Raw genomic sequence first — 21,822 nt, forward strand, 5'->3', positions numbered from 1 at the left:
TTATCAAATGTAGTACTCTTTGTAATCAAACATTCCTTTGAATATTTCTTGAATATTTTCATGAATATTTCCCTGATTATTTCCCTGAATATTTTTTGATTATTTTTTTGAATATTTTTTTGAATATCTTTTTTTCACCATCCATCCTCCCACTGGTTCCCGATGAAGATCACTCCTTTTGTTTTCCTGGCAATGTTGTAGAACGCAAGATATGTGGCAAACACAGGTTTCCTTCCACCCCTTATCAAATGTAGTACTCTTTGTAATCAAACATTCCTTTGAATATTTCTTGAATATTTTCATAAATATTTCCCTGAATATTTCCCAGAATATTTTTTGATTATTTTTTTGAATATTTTTTTTCACCATCCATCCTCCCACTGGTTCACGATGAAGATGACTCCTTTTGTTTTCCTGGCAATGTTGTAGAACGCAAGATATGTGGCAAACACAGGTTTCCTTCCCCCGTTATCAAATGTAATACTCTTTGTAATCAAACATTCCTTCGAATATTTCTTGAATATTTTCATGAATATTTCCCTGAATATTTTTTGATTATTTTTTTGAATATTTTTTTGAATATTTTTTTTTCACCATCCATCCTCCCACTGGTTCCCTATGAAGATCACTCCTTTTGTTTTCCTGGCAATGTTGTAGAACGCAAGATATGTGGCAAACACATGTTTCCTTACCCCCTTATTAAATGTAATACTCTTTGTAATGAAACATTCCTTTGAATATTTCTTGAATATTTTCATGAATATTTCCGTGAATATTTCCGTGAATGTTTCCGTGAATATTTATTTATTATTTTTTTGAATATTTTTTTGAATATTTTTTTGAATATTTTTTTGAATATTTTTTTTTCACCATCCACCCTCCCACTGGTTCCCGATGAAGATCACTCCTTTTGTTGTCCTGGCAATGTTGTAGAACGCAAGATATGTGGCAAACACAGGTTTCCTTACCCCCTTATCAAATGTAATACTCTTTGTAATGAAACATTCCTTCGAATATTTCTTGAATATTTCCCTGAATATTTCCCTGAATATTTTTTGATTATTTTTTTGAACATTTTTTTTTCACCATCCATCCTCCCACTGGTTCCCTATGAAGATCACTACTTTTGTTATCCTGGCAATGTTGTAGAACGCAAGATATGTGGCAAACACAGGTTTCCTTACCCCCTTATCAAATGTAATACTCTTTGTAATCAAACATTCCTTTGAATATTTCTTGAATATTTTCATGAATATTTCCGTGAATATTTCCGTGAATGTTTCCGTGAATATTTTTTTATTATTTTTTTGAAAATTTTTTCTAATATCTTTTTGAATCTTTTTTTGAATATTTTTTTTTCACCATCCATCCTCTCACTGGTTCCCGATGAAGATCACTCCTTTTGTTTTCCTGGCAATGTTGTAGAACGCAAGATATGTGGCAAACACAGGTTTCCTTTCCCCCTTATCAAATGTAATACTCTTTGTAATCAAACATTCCTTCGAATATTTCTTGAATATTTTCATGAATATTTCCCTGAATATTTCCCTGAATATTTTTTGATTATTTTTTTGAATATTTTTTTGAATATTTTTTTTTCACCATCCATCCTCCCACTGGTTCCCTATGAAGATCACTCCTTTTGTTTTCCTGGCAATGTTGTAGAACGCAAGATATGTGGTAAACACAGGTTTCCTTCCCCCCTTATCAAATGTAGTACTCTTTGTAATCAAACATTCCTTTGAATATTTCTTGAATATTTTCATGAATATTTCCCTGATTATTTCCCTGAATATCTTTTGATTATTTTTTTGAATATTTTTTTGAATATCTTTTTTTCACCATCCATCCTCCCACTGGTTCCCGATGAAGATCACTCCTTTTGTTTTCCTGGCAATGTTGTAGAACGCAAGATATGTGGCAAACACAGGTTTCCTTCCACCCCTTATCAAATGTAGTACTCTTTGTAATCAAACATTCCTTTGAATATTTCTTGAATATTTTCATAAATATTTCCCTGAATATTTCCCAGAATATTTTTTGATTATTTTTTTGAATATTTTTTTTCACCATCCATCCTCCCACTGGTTCACGATGAAGATGACTCCTTTTGTTTTCCTGGCAATGTTGTAGAACGCAAGATATGTGGCAAACACAGGTTTCCTTCCCCCGTTATCAAATGTAATACTCTTTGTAATCAAACATTCCTTCGAATATTTCTTGAATATTTTCATGAATATTTCCCTGAATATTTTTTGATTATTTTTTTGAATATTTTTTTGAATATTTTTTTTTCACCATCCATCCTCCCACTGGTTCCCTATGAAGATCACTCCTTTTGTTTTCCTGGCAATGTTGTAGAACGCAAGATATGTGGCAAACACATGTTTCCTTACCCCCTTATTAAATGTAATACTCTTTGTAATGAAACATTCCTTTGAATATTTCTTGAATATTTTCATGAATATTTCCGTGAATATTTCCGTGAATGTTTCCGTGAATATTTATTTATTATTTTTTTGAATATTTTTTTGAATATTTTTTTGAATATTTTTTTGAATATTTTTTTGAATATTTTTTTGAATATTTTTTTTTCACCATCCACCCTCCCACTGGTTCCCGATGAAGATCACTCCTTTTGTTGTCCTGGCAATGTTGTAGAACGCAAGATATGTGGCAAACACAGGTTTCCTTACCCCCTTATCAAATGTAATACTCTTTGTAATGAAACATTCCTTCGAATATTTCTTGAATATTTCCCTGAATATTTCCCTGAATATTTTTTGATTATTTTTTTGAACATTTTTTTTTCACCATCCATCCTCCCACTGGTTCCCTATGAAGATCACTACTTTTGTTTTCCTGGCAATGTTGTAGAACGCAAGATATGTGGCAAATACAGGTTTCCTTACCCCCTTATCAAATGTAATACTCTTTGTAATCAAACATTCCTTTGAATATTTATTGAATATTTTCATGAATATTTCCGTGAATATTTCCGTGAATGTTTCCGTGAATATTTTTTTATTATTTTTTTGAATATTTTTTTGAATATCTTTTTGAATCTTTTTTTGAATCTTTTTTTGAATCTTTTTTTTTCACCATCCATCCTCTCACTGGTTCCCGATGAAGATCACTCCTTTTGTTTTCCTGGCAATGTTGTAGAACGCAAGATATGTGGCAAACACAGGTTTCCTTTCCCCCTTATCAAATGTAATACTCTTTGTAATCAAACATTCCTTCGAATATTTCTTGAATATTTTCATGAATATTTCCCTGAATATTTCCCTGAATATTTTTTAATTATTTTTTTGAATATTTTTTTGAATATTTTTTTTTCACCATCCATCCTCCCACTGGTTCCCTATGAAGATCACTCCTTTTGTTTTCCTGGCAATGTTGTAGAACGCAAGATATGTGGCAAATACAGGTTTCCTTCCCCCCTTATCAAATGTAGTACTCTTTGTAATCAAACATTCCTTTTAATATTTCTTGAATATTTTCATAAATATTTCCCTGAATATTTCCCTGAATATTTTTTGATTATTTTTTTGAATATTTTTTTTTCACCATCCATCCTCCCACTGGTTCCCGATGAAGATCACTCCTTTTGTTTTCCTGGCAATGTTGTAGAACGCAAGATATGTGGCAAACACAGGTTTCCTTACCCCCTTATCAAATGTAATACTTTTTGTAATCAAAAATTCCTTTGAATATTTCTTGAATATTTTCATGAATATTTCCCTGAATATTTCCGTGAATGTTTCCGTGAATATTTTTTTATTATTTTTTTGAATATTTTTTTGAATATTTTTTTTTCACCATCCATCCTCCCACTGGTTCCCTATGAGGATCACTCCTTTTGTTTTCCTGGCAATGTTGTAGAACGCAAGATATGTGGCAAACACAGGTTTCCTTCCCCCCTTATCAAATGTAGTACTCTTTGTAATCAAACATTCCTTTGAATATTTCTTGAATATTTTCATGAATATTTCCCTGAATATTTCCCAGAATATTTTTTGATTATTTTTTGAATATTTTTTTGAATATCTTTTTTTCACCATCCATCCTCCCACTGGTTCCCGATGAAGATCACTCCTTTTGTTTTCCTGGCAATGTTGTAGAACGCAAGATATGTGGCAAACACAGGTTTCCTTTCCCCCTTATCAAATGTAATACTCTTTGTAATCAAACATTCCTTCGAATATTTCTTGAATATTTTCATGAATATTTCCCTGAATATTTCCCTGAATATTTTTTAATTATTTTTTTGAATATTTTTTTGAATATTTTTTTTTCACCATCCATCCTCCCACTGGTTCCCTATGAAGATCACTCCTTTTGTTTTCCTGGCAATGTTGTAGAACGCAAGATATGTGGCAAATACAGGTTTCCTTCCCCCCTTATCAAATGTAGTACTCTTTGTAATCAAACATTCCTTTTAATATTTCTTGAATATTTTCATAAATATTTCCCTGAATATTTCCCTGAATATTTTTTGATTATTTTTTTGAATATTTTTTTTTCACCATCCATCCTCCCACTGGTTCCCTATGAAGATCACTCCTTTTGTTTTCCTGGCAATGTTGTAGAACGCAAGATATGTGGCAAACACAGGTTTCCTTCCCCCCTTATCAAATGTAGTACTCTTTGTAATCAAACATTCCTTTGAATATTTCTTGAATATTTTCATGAATATTTCCCTGAATATTTCCCAGAATATTTTTTGATTATTTTTTGAATATTTTTTTGAATATCTTTTTTTCACCATCCATCCTCCCACTGGTTCCCGATGAAGATCACTCCTTTTGTTTTCCTGGCAATGTTGTAGAACGCAAGATATGTGGCAAACACAGGTTTCCTTTCCCCCTTATCAAATGTAATACTCTTTGTAATCAAACATTCCTTCGAATATTTCTTGAATATTTTCATGAATATTTCCCTGAATATTTCCCTGAATATTTTTTAATTATTTTTTTGAATATTTTTTTGAATATTTTTTTTTCACCATCCATCCTCCCACTGGTTCCCTATGAAGATCACTCCTTTTGTTTTCCTGGCAATGTTGTAGAACGCAAGATATGTGGCAAATACAGGTTTCCTTCCCCCCTTATCAAATGTAGTACTCTTTGTAATCAAACATTCCTTTTAATATTTCTTGAATATTTTCATAAATATTTCCCTGAATATTTCCCTGAATATTTTTTGATTATTTTTTTGAATATTTTTTTTTCACCATCCATCCTCCCACTGGTTCCCGATGAAGATCACTCCTTTTGTTTTCCTGGCAATGTTGTAGAACGCAAGATATGTGGCAAACACAGGTTTCCTTACCCCCTTATCAAATGTAATACTTTTTGTAATCAAAAATTCCTTTGAATATTTCTTGAATATTTTCATGAATATTTCCCTGAATATTTCCGTGAATGTTTCCGTGAATATTTTTTTTATTATTTTTTTGAATATTTTTTTGAATATTTTTTTTTCACCATCCATCCTCCCACTGGTTCCCTATGAAGATCACTCCTTTTGTTTTCCTGGCAATGTTGTAGAACGCAAGATATGTGGCAAACACAGGTTTCCTTCCCCCCTTATCAAATGTAGTACTCTTTGTAATCAAACATTCCTTTGAATATTTCTTGAATATTTTCATGAATATTTCCCTGAATATTTCCCAGAATATTTTTTGATTATTTTTTGAATATTTTTTTGAATATCTTTTTTTCACCATCCATCCTCCCACTGGTTCCCGATGAAGATCAATCCTTTTGTTTTCCTGGCAATGTTGTAGAACGCAAGATATGTGGCAAACACAGGTTTCCTTCCCCCGTTATCAAATGTAATACTCTTTGTAATCAAACATTCCTTCGAATATTTCTTGAATATTTTCATGAATATTTCCCTGAATATTTCCCTGAATATTTTTTGATTATTTTTTTGAATATTTTTTTTTCACCATCCATCCTCCCACTGGTTCCCTATGAAGATCACTCCTTTTGTTTTCCTGGCAATGTTGTAGAACGCAAGATATGTGGCAAACACAGGTTTCCTTTCCCCCTTATCAAATGTAATACTCTTTGTAATCAAACATTCCTTCGAATATTTCTTGAATATTTTCATGAATATTTCCCTGAATATTTCCCTGAATATTTTTTGATTATTTTTTTGAATATTTTTTTGAATATTTTTTTTTCACCATCCATCCTCCCACTGGTTCCCTATGAAGATCACTACTTTTGTTTTCCTGGCAATGTTGTAGAACGCAAGATATGTGGCAAACACAGGTTTCCTTCCCCCCTTATCAAATGTAGTACTCTTTGTAATCAAACATTCCTTTGAATATTTCTTGAATATTTTCATAAATATTTCCCTGAATATCTCCCTGAATATTTTTTGAATATTTTTTTGAATATTTTTTTTTCACCATCCATCCTCCCACTGGTTCCCGATGAAGATGACTCCTTTGGTTTTCCTGGCAATGTTGTAGAACGCAAGATATGTGGCAAACACAGGTTTCCTTCCCCCCCTTATCAAATGTAATACTCTTTGTAATCAAACATTCCTTCGAATATTCCTTGAATATTTTCATGAATATTTCCCTGAATATTTCCCTGAATATTTTTTGATTATTTTTTTGAATATTTTTTTGAATATTTTTTTTTCACCATCCATCCTCCCACTGGTTCCCGATGAAGATCACTCCTTTTGTTTTCCTGGCAATGTTGTAGAACGCAAGATATGTGGCAAACACAGGTTTCCTTCCCCCCTTATCAAATGTAATACTCTTTGTAATGAAACATTCCTTCGAATATTTCTTGAATATTTTCATGAATATTTCCCTGAATATTTCCCTGAATATTTCCCTGAATATTTTTTGATTATTTTTTTGAATATTTTTTTGAATATTTTTTTTATAATATTTTTTTTTCACCATCCATCCTCCCACTGGTTCCCTATGAAGATCACTCCTTTTGTTTTCCTGGCAATGTTGTAGAACGCAAGATATGTGGCAAACACAGGTTTCCTTCCCCGTTATCAAAAGTAATACTCTTTGTAATCAAACACTCCTTTGAATATTTCTTGAATATTTTCATGAATATTTCCCTGAATATTTCCCTGAATATTTTTTGATTATTTTTTTAAATTATTTTTTTGAATATTTTTTTTTCACCATCCATCCTCCCACTGGTTCCCTATGAAGATCACTCCTTTTGTTTTCCTGGCAATGTTGTAGAACGCAAGATATGTGGCAAACACAGGTTTCCTTACCCCCTTATCAAATGTAATACTCTTTGTAATGAAACATTCCTTTGAATATTTCTTGAATATTTTCGTGAATATTTCCGTGAATATTTCCGTGAATGTTTCCGTGAATATTTTTTTATTATTTTTTTGAATATTTTTTTGAATATTTTTTTGAATATTTTTTTGAATATTTTTTTTTCACCATCCACCCTCCCACTGGTTCCCGATGAAGATCACTCCTTTTGTTGTCCTGGCAATGTTGTAGAACGCAAGATATGTGGCAAACACAGGTTTCCTTACCCCCTTATCAAATGTAATACTCTTTGTAATGAAACATTCCTTAGAATATTTCTTGAATATTTTCATGAATATTTCCCTGAATATTTTTTGATTATTTTTTTGAATATTTTTTTTTATTTTATTTTTTCACCATCCATCCTCCCACTGGTTCCCGATGAAGATCACTCCTTTTGTTTTCCTGGCAATGTTGTAGAACGCAAGATATGTGGTAAACACAGGTTTCCTTCCCCCCTTATCAAATGTAATACTCTTTGTAATGAAACATTCCTTCGAATATTTCTTGAATATTTTCATGAATATTTCCCTGAATATTTCCCTGAATATTTTTTGATTATTTTTTTGAATATTTTTTTTTCACCATCCATCCTCCCACTGGTTCCCTATGAAGATCACTCCTTTTGTTTTCCTGGCAATGTTGTAGAACGCAAGATATGTGGCAAACACAGCTTTCCTTTCCCCCTTATCAAATGTAATACTCTTTGTAATCAAACATTCCTTCGAATATTTCTTGAATATTTTCATGAATATTTCCCTGAATATTTCCCTGAATATTTTTTGATTATTTTTTTGAATATTTTTTTGAATATTTTTTTTTCACCATCCATCCTCCCACTGGTTCCCTATGAAGATCACTCCTTTTGTTTTCCTGGCAATGTTGTAGAACGCAAGATATGTGGCAAACACAGGTTTCCTTACCCCCTTATCAAATGTAATACTCTTTGTAATGAAACATTCCTTTGAATATTTCTTGAATATTTTCATGAATATTTCCGTGAATATTTCCGTGAATGTTTCCGTGAATATTTTTTTATTATTTTTTTGAATATTTTTTTAAATATTTTTTTTAATATTTTTTTTTCACCACCCACCCTCCCACTGGTTCCCGATGAAGATCACTCCTTTTGTTGTCCTGGCAATGTTGTAGAACGCAAGATATGTGGCAAACACAGGTTTCCTTACCCCCTTATCAAATGTAATACTCTTTGTAATCAAACATTCCTTTGAATATTTCTTGAATATTTTCATGAATATTTCCCTGAATATTTTTTGATTATTTTTTTTAATATTTTTTTTAATATTTTTTTTTCACCATCCATCCTCCCACTGGTTCCCGATGAAGATCACTCCTTTTGTTTTCCTGGCAATGTTGTAGAACGCAAGATATGTGGCAAACACAGGTTTCCTTCCCCCCTTATCAAATGTAATACTCTTTGTAATGAAACATTCCTTCGAATATTTCTTGAATATTTTCATGAATATTTCCCTGAATATTTCCCTGAATATTTCCCTGAATATTTCCCTGAATATTTTTTGATTATTTTTTTGAATATTTTTTTGAATATTTTTTTTATAATATTTTTTTTTCACCATCCATCCTCCCACTGGTTCCCTATGAAGATCACTCCTTTTGTTTTCCTGGCAATGTTGTAGAACGCAAGATATGTGGCAAACACAGGTTTCCTTCCCCCCTTATCAAATGTAGTACTCTTTGTAATCAAACATTCCTTTGAATATTTCTTGAATATTTTCATAAATATTTCCCTGAATATTTCCCTGAATATTTTTTGATTATTTCTTTGAATATTTTTTTTCACCATCCACCCTCCCACTGGTTCCCGATGAAGATCACTCCTTTTGTTTTCCTGGCAATGTTGTAGAACGCAAGATATGTGGCAAACACAGGTTTCCTTCCCCCCTTATCAAATGTAATACTCTTTGTAATGAAACATTCCTTCGAATATTTCTTGAATATTTTCATGAATATTTCCCTGAATATTTCCCTGAATATTTTTTGATTATTTTTTTGAATATTTTTTTGAATATTTTTTTTATAATATTTTTTTTTCACCATCCATCCTCCCACTGGTTCCCTATGAAGATCACTCCTTTTGTTTTCCTGGCAATGTTGTAGAACGCAAGATATGTGGCAAACACAGGTTACCTTCCCCGTTATCAAAAGTAATACTCCTTGTAATCAAACATTCCTTCGAATATTTCTTGAATATTTTCATGAATATTTCCCTGAATATTTCCCTAAATATTTCCCTGAATATTTTTTGATTATTTTTTTGAATATTTTTTTTTCACCATCCATCCTCCCACTGGTTCCCTATGAAGATCACTCCTTTTGTTTTCCTGGCAATGTTGTAGAACGCAAGATATGTGGCAAACACAGGTTTCCTTCCCCCCTTATCAAATGTAGTACTCTTTGTAATCAAACATTCCTTTGAATATTTCTTGAATATTTTCATGAATATTTCCCTGAATATTTCCCTGAATATTTTTTGATTATTTCTTTGAATATTTTTTTTCACCATCCATCCTCCCACTGGTTCCCGATGAAGATGACTCCTTTGGTTTTCCTGGCAATGTTGTAGAACGCAAGATATGTGGCAAACACAGGTTTCCTTCCCCCCTTATCAAATGTAATACTCTTTGTAATCAAACATTCCTTCGAATATTTCTTGAATATTTTCATGAATATTTCCCTGAATATTTCCCTGAATATTTTTTGATTATTTTTTTGAATATTTTTTTGAATATTTTTTTTTCACCATCCATCCTCCCACTGGTTCCCTATGAAGATCACTCCTTTTGTTTTCCTGGCAATGTTGTAGAACGCAAGATATGTGGCAAACACAGGTTTCCTTACCCCCTTATCAAATGTAATACTCTTTGTAATGAAACATTCCTTTGAATATTTCTTGAATATTTTCATGAATATTTCCGTGAATATTTCCGTGAATGTTTCCGTGAATATTTTTTTATTATTTTTTTGAATATTTTTTTGAATATTTTTTTGAATATTTTTTTTTCACCATCCACCCTCCCACTGGTTCCCGATGAAGATCACTCCTTTTGTTGTCCTGGCAATGTTGTAGAACGCAAGATATGTGGCAAACACAGGTTTCCTTACCCCCTTATCAAATGTAATACTCTTTGTAATGAAACATTCCTTAGAATATTTCTTGAATATTTTCATGAATATTTCCCTGAATATTTTTTGATTATTTTTTTTAATATTTTTTTTAATATTTTTTTTTCACCATGCATCCTCCCACTGGTTCCCTATGAAGATCACTCCTTTTGTTTTCCTGGCAATGTTGTAGAACGCAAGATATGTGGCAAACACAGGTTTCCTTACCCCCTTATCAAATGTAATACTCTTTGTAATGAAACATTCCTTTGAATATTTCTTGAATATTTTCATGAATATTTCCGTGAATATTTCCCTGAATATTTTTTGAATATTTTTTTGAATATTTTTTTTTCACCATCCATCCTCCCACTGGTTCCCTATGAAGATCACTCCTTTTGTTTTCCTGGCAATGTTGTAGAACGCAAGATATGTGGCAAACACAGGTTTCCTTACCCCCTTATCAAATGTAATACTCTTTGTAATGAAACATTCCTTTGAATATTTCTTGAATATTTTCATGAATATTTCCGTGAATATTTCCGTGAATGTTTCCGTGAATATTTTTTTATTATTTTTTTGAATATTTTTTTGAATATTTTTTTTTCACCATCCATCCTCCCACTGGTTCCCTATGAAGATCACTCCTTTTGTTTTCCTGGCAATGTTGTAGAACGCAAGATATGTGGCAAACACAGGTTTCCTTCCCCCCTTATCAAATGTAGTACTCTTTGTAATCAAACATTCCTTTAAATATTTCTTGAATATTTTCATGAATATTTCCGTGAATATTTCCGTGAATATTTCCGTGAATATTTCCCTGAATATTTTTTGATTATTGTTTTGAATATTTTTTTGAATATTTTTTTTGAATATTTTTTTTCACCATCCACCCTCCCACTGGTTCCCCATGAAGATCACTCCTTTTGTTGTCCTGGCAATGTTGTAGAACGCAAGATATGTGGCAAACACAGGTTTCCTTACCCCCTTATCAAATGTAATACTCTTTGTAATGAAACATTCCTTAGAATATTTCTTGAATATTTTCATGAATATTTCCCTGAATATTTTTTGATTATTTTTTTGAATATTTTTTTTAATATTTTTTTTTCACCATCCATCCTCCCACTGGTTCCCGATGAAGATCACTCCTTTTGTTTTCCTGGCAATGTTGTAGAACGCAAGATATGTGGCAAACACAGGTTTCCTTCCCCCCTTATCAAATGTAATACTCTTTGTAATGAAACATTCCTTCGAATATTTCTTGAATATTTTCATGAATATTTCCCTGAATATTTCCCTGAATATTTCCCTGAATATTTTTTGATTATTTTTTTGAATATTTTTTTGAATATTTTTTTTATAATATTTTTTTTTCACCATCCATCCTCCCACTGGTTCCCTATGAAGATCACTCCTTTTGTTTTCCTGGCAATGTTGTAGAACGCAAGATATGTGGCAAACACAGGTTTCCTTCCCCGTTATCAAAAGTAATACTCTTTGTAATCAAACATTCCTTTGAATATTTCTTGAATATTTTCATGAATATTTCCCTGAATATTTCCCTGAATATTTTTTGATTATTTTTTTAAATTATTTTTTTGAATATTTTTTTTTCACCATCCATCCTCCCACTGGTTCCCTATGAAGATCACTCCTTTTGTTTTCCTGGCAATGTTGTAGAACGCAAGATATGTGGCAAACACAGGTTTCCTTACCCCCTTATCAAATGTAATACTCTTTGTAATGAAACATTCCTTTGAATATTTCTTGAATATTTTCGTGAATATTTCCGTGAATATTTCCGTGAATGTTTCCGTGAATATTTTTTTATTATTTTTTTGAATATTTTTTTGAATATTTTTTTGAATATTTTTTTGAATATTTTTTTTTCACCATCCACCCTCCCACTGGTTCCCGATGAAGATCACTCCTTTTGTTGTCCTGGCAATGTTGTAGAACGCAAGATATGTGGCAAACACAGGTTTCCTTACCCCCTTATCAAATGTAATACTCTTTGTAATGAAACATTCCTTAGAATATTTCTTGAATATTTTCATGAATATTTCCCTGAATATTTTTTGATTATTTTTTTGAATATTTTTTTTTATTTTATTTTTTCACCATCCATCCTCCCACTGGTTCCCGATGAAGATCACTCCTTTTGTTTTCCTGGCAATGTTGTAGAACGCAAGATATGTGGTAAACACAGGTTTCCTTCCCCCCTTATCAAATGTAATACTCTTTGTAATGAAACATTCCTTCGAATATTTCTTGAATATTTTCATGAATATTTCCCTGAATATTTCCCTGAATATTTTTTGATTATTTTTTTGAATATTTTTTTTTCACCATCCATCCTCCCACTGGTTCCCTATGAAGATCACTCCTTTTGTTTTCCTGGCAATGTTGTAGAACGCAAGATATGTGGCAAACACAGCTTTCCTTTCCCCCTTATCAAATGTAATACTCTTTGTAATCAAACATTCCTTCGAATATTTCTTGAATATTTTCATGAATATTTCCCTGAATATTTCCCTGAATATTTTTTGATTATTTTTTTGAATATTTTTTTGAATATTTTTTTTTCACCATCCATCCTCCCACTGGTTCCCTATGAAGATCACTCCTTTTGTTTTCCTGGCAATGTTGTAGAACGCAAGATATGTGGCAAACACAGGTTTCCTTACCCCCTTATCAAATGTAATACTCTTTGTAATGAAACATTCCTTTGAATATTTCTTGAATATTTCCGTGAATGTTTCCGTGAATATTTTTTTATTATTTTTTTGAATATTTTTTTAAATATTTTTTTTAATATTTTTTTTTCACCACCCACCCTCCCACTGGTTCCCGATGAAGATCACTCCTTTTGTTGTCCTGGCAATGTTGTAGAACGCAAGATATGTGGCAAACACAGGTTTCCTTACCCCCTTATCAAATGTAATACTCTTTGTAATCAAACATTCCTTTGAATATTTCTTGAATATTTTCATGAATATTTCCCTGAATATTTTTTGATTATTTTTTTTAATATTTTTTTTAATATTTTTTTTTCACCATCCATCCTCCCACTGGTTCCCGATGAAGATCACTCCTTTTGTTTTCCTGGCAATGTTGTAGAACGCAAGATATGTGGCAAACACAGGTTTCCTTCCCCCCTTATCAAATGTAATACTCTTTGTAATGAAACATTCCTTCGAATATTTCTTGAATATTTTCATGAATATTTCCCTGAATATTTCCCTGAATATTTCCCTGAATATTTCCCTGAATATTTTTTGATTATTTTTTTGAATATTTTTTTGAATATTTTTTTTATAATATTTTTTTTTCACCATCCATCCTCCCACTGGTTCCCTATGAAGATCACTCCTTTTGTTTTCCTGGCAATGTTGTAGAACGCAAGATATGTGGCAAACACAGGTTTCCTTCCCCCCTTATCAAATGTAGTACTCTTTGTAATCAAACATTCCTTTGAATATTTCTTGAATATTTTCATAAATATTTCCCTGAATATTTCCCTGAATATTTTTTGATTATTTCTTTGAATATTTTTTTTTCACCATCCATCCTCCCACTGGTTCCCTATGAAGATCACTCCTTTTGTTTTCCTGGCAATGTTGTAGAACGCAAGATATGTGGCAAACACAGCTTTCCTTTCCCCCTTATCAAATGTAATACTCTTTGTAATCAAACATTCCTTCGAATATTTCTTGAATATTTTCATGAATATTTCCCTGAATATTTCCCTGAATATTTTTTGATTATTTTTTTGAATATTTTTTTGAATATTTTTTTTTCACCATCCATCCTCCCACTGGTTCCCTATGAAGATCACTCCTTTTGTTTTCCTGGCAATGTTGTAGAACGCAAGATATGTGGCAAACACAGGTTTCCTTACCCCCTTATCAAATGTAATACTCTTTGTAATGAAACATTCCTTTGAATATTTCTTGAATATTTCCGTGAATGTTTCCGTGAATATTTTTTTATTATTTTTTTGAATATTTTTTTAAATATTTTTTTTAATATTTTTTTTTCACCACCCACCCTCCCACTGGTTCCCGATGAAGATCACTCCTTTTGTTGTCCTGGCAATGTTGTAGAACGCAAGATATGTGGCAAACACAGGTTTCCTTACCCCCTTATCAAATGTAATACTCTTTGTAATCAAACATTCCTTTGAATATTTCTTGAATATTTTCATGAATATTTCCCTGAATATTTTTTGATTATTTTTTTTAATATTTTTTTTAATATTTTTTTTTCACCATCCATCCTCCCACTGGTTCCCGATGAAGATCACTCCTTTTGTTTTCCTGGCAATGTTGTAGAACGCAAGATATGTGGCAAACACAGGTTTCCTTCCCCCCTTATCAAATGTAATACTCTTTGTAATGAAACATTCCTTCGAATATTTCTTGAATATTTTCATGAATATTTCCCTGAATATTTCCCTGAATATTTCCCTGAATATTTCCCTGAATATTTTTTGATTATTTTTTTGAATATTTTTTTGAATATTTTTTTTATAATATTTTTTTTTCACCATCCATCCTCCCACTGGTTCCCTATGAAGATCACTCCTTTTGTTTTCCTGGCAATGTTGTAGAACGCAAGATATGTGGCAAACACAGGTTTCCTTCCCCCCTTATCAAATGTAGTACTCTTTGTAATCAAACATTCCTTTGAATATTTCTTGAATATTTTCATAAATATTTCCCTGAATATTTCCCTGAATATTTTTTGATTATTTCTTTGAATATTTTTTTTCACCATCCACCCTCCCACTGGTTCCCGATGAAGATCACTCCTTTTGTTTTCCTGGCAATGTTGTAGAACGCAAGATATGTGGCAAACACAGGTTTCCTTCCCCCCTTATCAAATGTAATACTCTTTGTAATGAAACATTCCTTCGAATATTTCTTGAATATTTTCATGAATATTACCGGGAATATTTTTATATTAATTATTTAAATATTTAAAAAATTAATATAAAAATATTCCCGAGATGAAAGTTCTGAACTTGTGTGGTTTTGCAGCACAAGAAGAATGTGATTCATGAAAATATTCAAGAAATATTCGACAGAATGATTGATTACAAAGAGTATTACATTCTATAAGGGGGGAAGGAAACCTGTGTTTGCCACATATCTTGTGTTCTACAACATTGCCAGGAAAACAAAAGGAGTTATCTTCATAGGGAACCAGTGGGAGGATGGATGGTGAAAAAAAAACATTTAAAAAAATATTCAAAAAAATATCCACGGAAATATTCATGAAAATATTCAAGAAATATTCTAAGAAATGATTGATTACAAAGATTATTATTTGTGATAGTGTGGAAGGAAACCTGTGTTTGCCACATCTCTTGCGTTCTACAATATTGCCAGGAAAACAAAAGGAGTGATCTTCATAGCGAAGCAGTGGGACGATGGTTGGTGGAAAAAAAATATTCAAAGCAACGATTGATTACCAAGAGTATTATATGTGATGAGGGGGGAAGGGGCCTCAGAGGGCTTTACAGTCTGTACACATACGACATCCTCTGTCCCGAGGACCAAATTTTGTGGGCAACCATGGGTGAGTGGGGAGCAGGTCGTCCTCCAATCAGAGGGTTGTGGCTTCGATCCCAGTCCTGGCTAACCCGCATGTCGTTGTGTCCTTGGGCAAGACACTTAACACAACATTGCTCCTGTAGCTGCTACAGCGTATGAATGTTAGTTACTGATGGGCAGGTGTCACTGTGTGTGGTTCTCCTGTCATCAGTGTATGAATGGGTGTTAATGGGTGAATGATGTCATGTAGTGTTAAAGCGCTTTGAGTGGTCGGAAGACTACAAAAGCGCTATACAAGTACAGTGCATTTGACATTCTGTAAAGGATCATTTATATCTGAGCTTGTACCTAAACTATGAAGCCATGACTTATTCATTACATTACATCACATGTAATTTAGCTGAGGCTTTTATCCAAAGCAATAAGTGCATTTCAACCATAAGGATACAAACAAGAAACAAGAAAGTGGAATTTCATAAAATAAGGTGATTTGCAACTTGCTACACATATGAACCGTTATAAGTACAGTTTGTTAGTCTTTTAGTGGAGGTAGAATCTGAAGAGGTGTGTCTTCAGTCTGAAGATGTTATCGAGCGAGCAAAACAAGGACGAGACTGGAGACTTAAATCAAAGCAATAAGACAAAGTAGGCGTAGTTCTACGTATGGACACGTTATTCTTAGAATGGGGAACAGCTGCTTCCTGTTGAACTGCATTTCACCAGATAGTGTTGCATCTCTTTGCAACATGTTCGTGTGCTAGTGATGTGACTTGAAATACATGTTGTGAGATGACAAGAGCCTGAATCCGTACCTGCGCTGCCTTCTGAGTGAGAAGGGGACGTTTTTCTCCTGATGTTGTAGAGCGAGTATCTACAGGATTGTGTTGTCGCAGTGATGTTGGGAGTCAGGGAGAGTCGGCTGTCGAGTGTCACGCCGAGGTTCAACATGAACCATCAACTGGTTACAACATGAACCATTAACTGCTTACAACATGGACCATTGTTACGCACCAGCCTAAGACCCAAGTGTATCACTACAGGGGGCATGTGGGGGTCGTGGTGCAAGTAGGACACAACAGTTTTACCGTGTATAGATTACTTTATTATTCTCTAATCACACGGATTGCAGGGAGACGGGCTGGGCAGAACCAAAGCAATGAAACAAACAAAAATACACAGGCTAGTTCCTGTATATAGTGCCGTAGCTTTGGCACGCTAACCAAAAATACAGGTGGTTGTCTGCCCAGGTCTAGCTAGTGTTCCTAGACAGAGACTCACTGCGGGTGATGCATGCCCATGGGCCTCTAGTCTACACAACGGTCCCTTCCCCCTGGGACGAAAAGGGAAAAGAAAAACACGGTTGTTAGCAAACAAAACGGATCTAATAATAATGAAAACAGAAAACTAAAACTAAAACACCCACAGAACAGTCAATCCACCGCCAGTGCAAAACAAATGTCTGACCATACAGTATCAGCCATGCGGAGCGAGACCTGGGGCCTGAAGACTGTGGCTTTTAGGGCTCCAGCCAGGTGCAGCCACTAACGATCCTGAGGTCCTCAGCCAATCAGGGGGGGGGGGGGTAAATCCTGTCAATTTGAGAGAAGGGAGATGCACACACACACAAGCAACCTCAACAAAAATGCACATACACACCTACAAGGCCCTGCTGTGGAACACAGGGCCGTAACAAACATTAACTGGTTTCAACATGAACCATTAACTGGTTTCAACAGTAATCATTAACTGGTTACAACATGAATCATTAACTGGTTACAACATGAATCATTAACTGGTTACAACATGAATCATTAACTCGACCCATCGAAGACGTCTTCCTTGGTACCAGTAGTTGTTTCTTAAAGTCTTTTGATCAGTTTAAGACAAAAACATTGTTTTTCATACTGTTAAAAAGTGCACATAATCATTAGAAGCCTTTTCACCTGAATATACTGGTAAGATGTCAGGTCAAAGGTCACATTGTATACACTAAAAACAGCACACCGATCATCCCCAGAGTTCAGAGAAGTTTCACAGCAGCTTTCTAGACGGTTTAATGTCTGTTAGAAATGCTGAAATCAGACCCGATGTCTGCTTAGAAATGATAACAACTGTAAAACAAATGGCTTTGTCTGCCAATTAGCACAGCCGGGCGCTCTGCTCCAGCTTGTTGGTGTCGTACTGACACAGGAGCCCGCAGCTCGGCATTATGGGGGGAGGGGGGGTTATCTGGCTTTTCTTCACTGGGGGTGGAATCTCTGACTCACGTCTTGACTCTTCACACCAACTGAGTCCAGATAGGAAGCAGCAGAGTTTTATGTTGAAAATCTGTGTACTGCATGAGAAGTATCACTAAATACTGTGTGAGAAGAAATGAAGTATTTTCAAGTTCAGTGTGTAGTACTTCAGACTCGTTGTACTCTGTGATGACATTGTTACGCTTTGATTTATATACATATAATTACTTCCCACCATTAATGTCATCATGAAGGAAACTCCAATGTGGTGATGTTGTAAGAATACGTGTTCAAGATTTGGAGCCTGGTCGGGGTTATCAAAAATTCAGCCGAACGACTTCTCTCGTTCTGGAAATTTTATTTGTCAGATCACAGGTCAAGTATCAGCGCTGCGTTTGCAAAGGCAGGAGCAGTTCAGGCAGCACACAGGCCGGAAGAACAACTAACTAACATCAGCAAGGACATCATGTTTTATAACCCTTGAAAGACAGAGAAGGAAAGATTTCTATTGGCCCTAAACTGGCGTAGAGGAGGACCTTCCACCTCCCGCATCTAAGATCCGGTCACATCCAATGTCCAGACTCCTGACTTAACGTAAACATCGTAAACAGAGTGTGTATGTTGAATAGTGTTTGTGTGTCTCTAACCCCTCTTTGGCTGGTAAATCTTCTAGTTGACCCGCAGACCTTACATTCCTCAGCCAGGACATAAACTGACTCCCCATCCTGTCAGACTCGTGTCTGCCTGCTTGGCAGATCCTGCTTACCCCCCTTACCTAACTCTTAAATCAAGACAAGACAGCAAACCCCCAACTAAGCCCATGAAAATAACTTTTGATTATCAATGTGGAAGGAGACACTTTCACCAGCAGCTTGATTAATGTGATGGATGGAGAGATGGTGATCATTTAATAATGGATTTATTGATGTGTGTGTGTGTGTGTGTGTGTGTGTGTGTGTGTGTGTGTGCGCGTGCGGTTTTATTTCCTGTCTTATTTTGTAGTTTTCTGCTTCTTGTCTCCCTGGGTAACTTCACTTCCTGCCTTGTCCCGTCAACGTCTGTGATTGTCTGATTGTTTCCACCTGTGTCCAATCACCTGCACCTCCCCAGTGTATTTAAGCTGTGTGTGTCCTGTCTCTTGTCGCGTCATTGTCAATCTTCCTGGATGTTTCGTGGTCCCTGCCTGTATTTTTGCCACGATTCCTGTGTGCGTTTTTTAGTGATGGCAAAGTGAAGCTTTCTGAACCAGTGAAGCTTTCCAGCCAATTGTATCGGAAAAAGGTTCATTCATTCAATGCATCGCAAACTCTACGATGACCTCTGCTGTTGAAAACTTGTAGTGCAAATGTATCGAATAGCCCACCAGTATATTTTGGCCCAGTCTCTGTGGGTTGAACATGATTATGAAAAGTTGAACCAATAAATTATCTAATAAATACATGGATTCCTATATGAATAAAACTATTGTTTTTCAGGTTTGAATTGTGTCCTTGTTTGTGTATTTCAATTCTCTGTACATTGGAAAGAAGTTTAACAAACACTTATTTATATCTTTCTGCACCTTTGTGCATGTATGTTTGTGATCATACTAGCAGAATAATTAATAGAAGATATATATATATATATATATATATATATATATATAGCATGTAAGCAATATAATTTAAAAAATCAGCAAGTGCTTCCTACTGTGCAGTTCATGCAGTCATAGGGACTTATGTGAATTGTTTGAATGTGGGAAGTGATTTACAGAGGAAAGGTCAGTGGGGCAGTGATCGTGCTTTTGGGCAGGTTTCTTATGACAGGATATTGAAGTGCTTGTGGACACATCGGATGGGGCATGAAATTATTGTTTTTTATTGAGAAACACAATTTTCTCCACAGAATTGGGGTTGAGTCGGTTTCTTAGATACTATTTCCCCTGCCTTACAAAAAAGGCGCTTACACGACACGATGAGGCAGGAATGCTCAAAAGATCACGTGCTAATACAAATAGATGTGGGTACACATGTTTGTGTTTGATCCAATATTTTAGCGGGTCTTCACTCCGAGGAATGTTTGATTCAGCCAAATATCTGGTGGTCTCCACAATAAAAATAAACATCCATAATTACACAATACAAATGACAGACTTTGTCTGCCTATTGCCAACCTTGTTAGAGGAAATCAAATTGAAGTGCTCCCACATCTCGGAGCGACCTCTCTGCCACAGGTTCCATTGTAAATTCGCTCTTTGCTACTACTACTACAACAACACTGACTTTGACTGTATGAAACAGACAAGCCCGAATCCTGTTTCGCGCCCATTTGAATCAATTCGAAGCTGTCACGTGACTGTGCGCCGGAACGAAGCTTCGGACGTCACTGATGACGTCACTGAGCCGGAGCGAAGCTTCGGACGTCACTGATCACGTGATCAGCAGCGAACGAACCGAGCACCGATACAATTGCTTCGCCCTGCACTGGTTCATATTTCGACACAAGCTTCGAAGCAGGAGGGTGGGAGGTAACAACACTAGCGTTTTTGCCCCTTGGCCTTTGCTTTTGCCTTTTGACTATTAAAGTCTTTTGTTTTCTAAAAAGTCTGCGTTTGAGTCCTGCCTCCCTACGCATCCCCTGACAGAATGACGCGACCCGTAAAGGACTCGGCAGAGTTTTTTACCCGGGAGGGGTTCCGGGGAACCCGTCTGGCTTTCGGCGGGCCCCGCAGCATACAGCTGGCTGCTCGGCATGGGGAGAATACTCTCCCCGAGTCCCCAGAAGGCGCTCGGGTCGCCGCACTCGCCATCCGCCGCCCACCACCAGAGGAGGAGGCCTTCTCGTGGTCAATCGGAGACCGAACTCACAGGGATCCGGTGATGGACCTCGCGGCCAAGCTCCAGGCCACCTACTCCCTCCGCGCTGGGCAGTCGCAGCGCTCTCCCTTTCCCCGACTCGCTCCTTCGACCCCACCACTACCGCCCCCGAGACTCTCAGCCCCGACCCCGACTCGGCCAGTATAGCGTGCATGTGTGTCTGTGTGTGTGTGTGCATGCATATGATGAATTATTAAAAAATACTTGATGATAATTCAAAACAAAAAGAAAAAAAAAAGAAAATCTGTGAAAATATTTTTCTTGACTTTCCTGCAGCTTGTTTTCACAATTCTGGTGTTTTTTCTTCCTTGGGGGGTCGCTGGAGGAATTAGTTTGTGTTCCACATTCAGTCACATTTTACTGTACGCGAGCAGGCTTCTTTATGGCTGTTATTACCCACAATCCTTTGCACAGCAGATACATGAGAGGGTTCAAACTGCCATGTGATGAAGTAGAATCCTGCATGTAACAACATGTACTTTGTGAGGAACCGGCAGTTTGTCATAAAGGTAAATGATTTAACACTTCACACTGATACGTGGGAAAGTTGTTCCGCCCCAACAGGTTCAACCTGATCATCAGTGGAGTGAAGAATAAAAACACTCTCAGCTCAGACTCTGTTGTCTTAGTGAATGTTTATTTAATATAAACTCTCCACAACATTTGTTACAAAGGTTTCTGCTTCATCACGTGTTCCCTACTAGTCT

The sequence above is a fragment of the Gasterosteus aculeatus genome, chromosome 13 (genome assembly GCF_964276395.1).
Source record: "Gasterosteus aculeatus chromosome 13, fGasAcu3.hap1.1, whole genome shotgun sequence".
NCBI classification, from domain to species: domain Eukaryota; kingdom Metazoa; phylum Chordata; class Actinopteri; order Perciformes; family Gasterosteidae; genus Gasterosteus; species Gasterosteus aculeatus.